We start from the raw sequence: 7,324 nt of genomic DNA, 5'->3' as shown, positions 1-7,324 counted from the left end.
TTGGATAGTTTATGAGGCCACATTACCAAGCCCAGATTTTGGTTCCTGGAAATGGAATGCTTCATAACAAAAAACCTGAATATATGGCAGTGGTTTTGGGATCAGTTGGAAAATGGGAGTTGGAAAGGCCTTCTGAAGACTGTTCGTGGATGCCTGGTGGTCCTCGATGGGAGGGCTTAAAGGAAAGTGAAGATCAGGTTGTGGGAAGCTGGAGGAAGGGTGGGGGAAAGTGAAGTAACACTGTCATCTCTGGAAACATGAAGACAGAGAATGTAACAAATGAACTGGTGGCTAATGAGATACCCAGGCAGACTGTTGAGAAAGTATGCTCCGGTTTCTTCCTGCTATTTACAGTAAAATGTGAGAGGAGATAGATAAGCTTATATTTTTTTGTTTCCTATAAAAGAGCCAGGACTTTCTGGGTCAAAACAAAACAGAGCACAGTTTCTCCTTCATAGGCAATGATTTTACCTTTTGAGAAATGCCTGTTTTAGTAAAATTGTTTCTGTCAGATTGTCTTTTTCTTAGTCACTGGGAGACCTGCCTGTTAGATGTATCATATACTGCAAGATAGCTTCTCTAAGTTTGTGGCCTTTTACTCTCTTTTACCGAATCTTTTGATGAACATAGTTTGCAACGAAGTCCAATCCTTCTATTTATTTTTCCACAGATAGTTTATGTCCTACTTAAGAAATCATTGTCCATTTCAACGTTGTGAAACATTTTCTTATGAAGCTTCTATCGCTTTATCTATTTATTTTTGAGTATGGTGTGAAGAAAAGGTCAAATTTATCTTTTTCCATATGCACGCTGACACCATTTACTGATGACAGGAAGTGTGCTTTTTAAACATGTCAAGGTCAAAGAAGACACGATATGTTACCTCTTGGAGGAGATTGAAGAGGCATGATGTTTGCAGTGGTGGGATTTCTGAGGAGAAAGTGGTCTCCAATTCTTATAGGGCTTTAGCAAGAAGCTCCTTGAAAGGGTTGGAGTGACTCCAGAAAGATCAATAAATCATTATCCTTGACTTAATGTGGTGCTGAGGTCCTTAACTGCAGGAAACATGTACTTTGAGGGACATTAGTGGAAAAAGGGACAGAACTGGAATATGACTGTATGTGAGAGAAGAGTATTGTACCAGTGGTAAATTTCCTGAAGTTAATAGCTTTACTGAAAAAACAATACCCCAAATTCTTAGGAATATACATCGAAGTGTTTAAAGGTAAAAGATCGTGATATATAAAACTTATAGTTTTAAAAACTATATATGTATACATACCCATACATGTATATGCTTATATGTGGATACATACATGGGGTTGCTGTGAGGACTGGATGGTACCATAAACCTAGCATGGCAGAGGGATCAAGGTAAGGCCTGTCAAGAGACCCATTGCTAGAACTGTTATTTTATCTCCCCTGGTATCCACTAAGTGCTGGATGGTGCTTAGACAGTACCTGATTAGAAGGCTTTCTCTTTAATTATCAATCTCTTTGCCCCTTATAATAGAAAAATAATTTTAAAACGTAGAAGAAGATTTTTTCAGAAGCATTGTTGAGTCAGAAGTCCATCGGTTTACTGTGTGTTCCCTGAACCACTGGTCTATGTCCACCAGGCCCTGGCTAGTGGCTTGGAGGTGAGTGCAACCTGTTCCCCGATTACCAGGAGGTCCGCTTCCGTTGTTCCCCCTGGGCTAGTTGTGGCTGCACCTGGGTCTCACTTGAAAGATGTACCCGCTTTTCAGGATTCACTCCAAATCCAGGGAGGAGCTTTTGGCTGAAGCCCTCTAAGAACGACCATCTCCTAGATGTGTTGCTCTGAGTCCCTCTTTCCCAACTCTGCCAATCACAGAAGCTCTGACAGGGAGGCTTCCTCCTAACTTCTCCAGCTGTGAGGCTACCTGCTATCTGGAATCAGGTCTCCAGGAAAAAAAAGACATGGTCACATCAAGCCAGAGACCTGCAGTGATGAGACTCGCCAGGGAGGAGCCTTCGATGGCCTTTGCTGAGCCCTGGTCGGCTGTTTATTCGAGGGATCATGAACTGTGTTGGCAAAAAGGATGCCAATCTGTACTTGTGGCCAGCAAGGGGGTGGCGTGGGTAGGTTGGGTTAAATTACATGCCCAGAGGCTGGACCTGAGCTGACCCTCACTGGTCCTAGGGCCTGTCGCTATTGTGGGTCAAGAAGACTTCCTGGTTTCTTCTCCTGTAAGCCTACATTGCTCGGGTCACCTGTCCTATCTGCAGGCTCAGCCTTTGGGCAATTCCCGGACCAAGCAAGAATCTAATCCCCGCCACACCCCCACCCCCCTTCTCCTGGACAGGTAGGAACACAGCCCAGAGGCACCATTACTTTGCTAATAAGGTTCTGCATTGACTGGCTCACCCCTTTTATCTGCTTTCTCATTTCCCTGCCATTTCCTGCTCTGCCCTGACATCACAGCCTAAAGTAAGGCACTGGGCATTGAGTCCGGTACGTACGTAGTGAGGGTAGTAACTGGTATTTATTGAGCTGCTGCTGGGTACCAGCTCTGGTGTTTTGTGGGTACTGACCTATTTGACCCTCACATGAACTTAACCAGGCAGGTATTACTATCATCTAGGGTAACATAGCAGTCGAGAGCAGGGACTCTGGGTTTGACTTTAGACCTTAGCTGTATGATATCAGGGAAGTTACTAAGCCCTCTGTGCCTCAGCTGAGAAATGGAGCTCCTAGAATCACTCTAGGTTGTTGTGAAGATTGCATATGTAGAAAGAGCACAGAACAGTGCCCGATGTATTCTAAGTGCCATATGAATGCTAATGATTGCTGGTATACTTGTTTATCGCACTTTGCTTTACCGCGCTTTGCAGATACTGTGGTTATTTGCTTGTTTATTGGGCTGTCCTGGGCCTAGCTGCAGCACGTGGGATCTAGTTTGCTGACAAGGGATTGAACCCAGGCTGCCTGCCTTGGGAGCGTGAAGTCTTAGCCACCGGACCACCAAGGGAGTCCCTCAGATATTGTGTTTTTTACAAATGAAAGGTTTGTGGCAACCCTGTGTCCTGCAAGTCTGTATGAGCCATTTTCCCAACAGTATTTGCTCACTTCATGTCTTTGGGTCACATTTTGGTAATTCTTGCAGTATTTGAAATGTCTTACTGTTATATATGTTATGGTGATTTGTGACCAGTGATCTTTGGTATTGCTATTGCAAAAAGATTTTGACTTGCTGAAGGCTCAGATGGTGGTTAATATCTTTTGGCAATAAAGTATGTTTAAATTAAGGTATGTTCATTGCCTTTTTAGACAGAATGTTATTGCATACTTAAGAGACCACAGTATAGTATAAACAATTTTTATATGCCCTGGGAAACAAAAAAAACTATATGTGTGACTTGCTTTATTGCAATATTTGCCTTATTGCAGTGGTCTGGGACCAAACCCTCAATACCTCCGAGGTATGCCTGTTGTTGCTAGTCTCATTTAGCAACTGGGAAACTGGCAGGGAGAAGCTCGAATGTTACCAGGTCCAAGTTCATTTCTGCTTGCCATACCACAGGCCAAGGAATCCATGGACAAGATGCTGGGGCAAGGAATAGTGACTTTATTTGGAAAGCCAGCAGAATGAGACGATGGTCCTAAAGAACCATCTCCCAGAGTCAGAAATCGGCCATGTGGCTTGTTGTGGCAAACTTCTTGGTTCTGGTCAGGCTCCTAGAGGGAATGTGATACTTCTTTGTTTCTGCTCCTTTGCTTTTGCGGCTGTCCACCTCCCTCTCTCATGATGTTCCTGTAAACCTCCAAGACAAATCTTATTTTCCGTAAAAGTATTGTACTTTTAAAGGTCAAGCCTGGTAAGCAGAGCCTTGAGCATGAACTATCATGCATATATCAGGCTGTAGGCAACTTTCTTTTACCGAAGGTGCAGAGCCAGCATGGCTGAGCACAGGCAACAGAGCAGGGCTGTTAGAGCTACGGAATAGATCCAATATGGAGTCAGGTTTGTCCTCTGTTGCAAAAAGACTTCCCTAAAGTCACAGCAACAAGCAGAGGAATCAGAATCGGGGCCCACACACCTTAGCTAAAGCCCTTACTGAAGTTCCACTGCCTCTGTCTTCCCTTACTCCTTCCCTGTCTCATCCCACATCAAAACAGAAGTTACAGGTGCTCTTGTCTTAATATCGAGCAGTTCTGCAGTGCCGTTCTGGGCCCAGGGGGCTGATGGGCACATTGGGTCAGGGTGTGATGGTGATGTGCATGCCCCTCTTGGTCCAGCCATCGTCTCCAGATCCACAGTGGGCAGTAGTCTGAGAAAGTTTGAGAAATGTGGGGTCGGACAGGCAAGCTGTGCAGGTATCCTCAGGAGACGCTAGGAGGAGCCGGGCTGAGTCCCAGCCCTGCCTCTTGCTCTGTCACCAAAGTGTTCTGTGAGCTTGGAGAAGTCGCTTGACTTCTCTGAGGCTCACCTTCCTAGCTTCCCAGCTTCCCTGAAGACAGAGGAGGCAGGAGATTAGAGTCCAGACCCTAAGAGAGAAGGCTTCGTGTCTGTTAGGCTTGTCTCCAGTATCGCTCCAGCCGATTGCTGGCTGTGTGATTCAGGCGCATTCTCTACTCTCCGCCAACCTCAGTTTTCTGGTTCATTAAGTGAGGTGAAGGGTCGTGCCCACCTTGAGAGCATTTTCCTGGTGATGAGTGAAAACAATTAATGTAATGTGTTTAACACACGGTGGTTGGTGAGTTTCTTTTGTCAACAAAAAATTAATCAATAGCCAATCTAAGAAAGAAATGGAAGGTTTTATTTGAGCCAAACTGAGGATTATAAGTCAAGAGACAGCCTTTGAGAAAACTCCCGGGACTGTTCCACCTGAGAGAGGTCAAGGCACGGTTGTGCAAGTTTTTGCGACGAAGTACATCAAAGTAACATACTGACCTTTACATAGTCCAAGGCGAGTAATGAGTCATTGTGACCCCTTACAGGATTGAGAAAGGAACCTTATCTCCTAAGGATTTACCTTGCTGGTGACATGTTTTTCCTTTTTGTGGTGGGTAAGCATTCCTCTGTCTTTCAAGGGGATCCAGTTAATATGTAATACAGATACACACTAAAGGGAGGGGGTGCGGGTTGTGGCTTAAATGGGCAGAGAGAATTTTATCTTTAAACATGTTCTTGTTCTGCTTTAAAGTAATTTTATTTTATCACCTCTTTACTACTGCTCTTGCCAGGTATGGGTGTCCGTGTCATGAGGGCCTCATTTAACAGGTTGGGAAGAATGGTCTGTTATTCTAAAATCTGGAAAAGTGTGTAAGCTTGACATTATTATTTTTTTCCTTGAATGCTTGGCAGAATGTGCCAGAGAAATCCTTTGGGCTTGGAGTTATCTTTGGAAGGAATTTTTTATTTATGGATTTAATTTCTCTTATAGAGAACTATAAACATTTTCTATTTCTTTAAGCAATATTTTTTGAGAAGAAAATTTTCTCACTTAATCTAGCTTTTAAAATTTATGTGTATGAAGTTTTCATAGCATTGTTTTATTTGTCCTTTAGATAAATAGTAATGGCGTATGTTTCTTCTCTTTTCCACTTTTTTAATTGAAGTGTAGCTGATTTACAAGGTTATATTAGTTTCAGGTATTCAGCATAGTGATCCAATACTTTTATAATTGTACTCCACTTAAATTATTGTAAGGCATTGCCTGTTTTCTGTGCTGCAGAGCAGTTTGTGGCTGTTCATCCGATGCCCCTATCTTGCAAGTCCTCTCCTTCCCGCTTGCCACTGGTAACCAGTGTACCTGTGTGTCTGTTTCTGTTTTATTGTATTCATTCATTTGTTTAATTTTTTAGATTCCAAGCGTTACTTACGGCATACAGTGTTTCTCTTTCTCTGTTTGACTTATTTCACCACACCTAGAGTACTCTTGCCTGGAAAATCCCATGGATGGAGGAGCCTGGTGGGCTGCAGTCCATGGGGTCACTAAGAGTCGGACACGACTGAGCGATTTCACTTTCACTTTTCACTTTCATGCATTGGAGAAGGAAATGGCAACCCACTCCAGTGTTCTTGCCTGGAGAATCCCAGGGACGGAGGAGCCTGGTGGGCTGCCATCTATGTGGTCACACAGAGTCAGACACGACTGAAGTGACTTAGCAGCAGCAGACTTGAGTTTGAGTGAACTCCGGGATTTGGTGCTGGACAGGGAGGCCTGGCGTGCTGCGATTCATGGGGTTGCAAACAGTTGGATACGACTGAGCGACTGAACTGAACTGAACTGAAGTGCCTTCTAAGTCTGTCTATGTTGTTGCCAATGGTAGAATTTCACTTTTTTTTTTTTATAGTTGAGTCATATTTTAATATAGAAGTCCTGGTGGCTCAGCAGTAAAGAATCTGCCTGCAATGCAGGAGACGTGAGTTCAATTCCTGGGTTGGGGAGACCCCTTGGAGAAGGAAATGGCTTCCCACTCCAATATTCTTGCCATGATAATCCCACGGACAGAGGAGCCTGGCAGGCTACAGTCCATGGAGTTGCAGAGTTAGACACTATTTCATAACTATATCACCACCATTGAAGGACACCTTGGTTGCTTCCAGTTTTGGCAGCTATGAATAAAGTTGCTATAAATATTTAAATGTGGGTTTTTTGTGTGGACAAAGTTTTCATATTGGCTGGGGAAATATGTAGGAGCATGATTGCTGAATCATATGAAAAGATCACATTCAATTTTGTAAGAAACTTATGGCTTATCTTTTCACTCTTTAACAACGTCTTTTGAAGCATAAACATTTTATGTAAGTGGAGTCCAATTTATTTTTCATCCCCAGGCAAACTGGATGGCTCATCATCCTAATTTGGAGACAGGAGAATAATTTTTTCAAGCAATGGTATCAGCTAGAGGAGGAGATACTCTGTCTTTATCTCTCTCTTTTATCTATCTTTATTTTTCTACCTATCTATCATCCATCCATCCACCCATTCATCCATCTACATTAACATGGAAGAAATTGCGTCCTGGCAGAAAATGTGTAGTAGATAGTGAAGATTTGTGATTGAGGAGATGATAGAGGCAGGGTTACTGGTTTGATGTCCTTGAGGGCCTGAGATAAAATATAACCAAGGGTGTAGGTGGAGGGGTGGCTTCAGCTAGGTCAGGTGCTCCATTATAACAGGGGGGGAATAGACACATGAGCAGAACTGCAGTTCTGTAGGAAGACGGTTACCTACATTTTGCCAGCGAAAGGAAGTAAGTTCCCTTGCTCGGGGTGATTCAGGGCAGGAGGTGTCAGAGGTTTGCTGTAATGTGAAGGTATGACGTACTTACTTAAGATAGGAAGCATGAAAG

The sequence above is a fragment of the Bos grunniens genome, chromosome 21 (genome assembly GCF_055505025.1).
Source record: "Bos grunniens cultivar Pamir isolate PY7600 chromosome 21, Bosgru_T2T1.0, whole genome shotgun sequence".
NCBI classification, from domain to species: domain Eukaryota; kingdom Metazoa; phylum Chordata; class Mammalia; order Artiodactyla; family Bovidae; genus Bos; species Bos grunniens.
The sequence above is the reverse complement of the archived record's forward strand: the minus strand, read 5'-3'. Positions refer to the sequence as shown.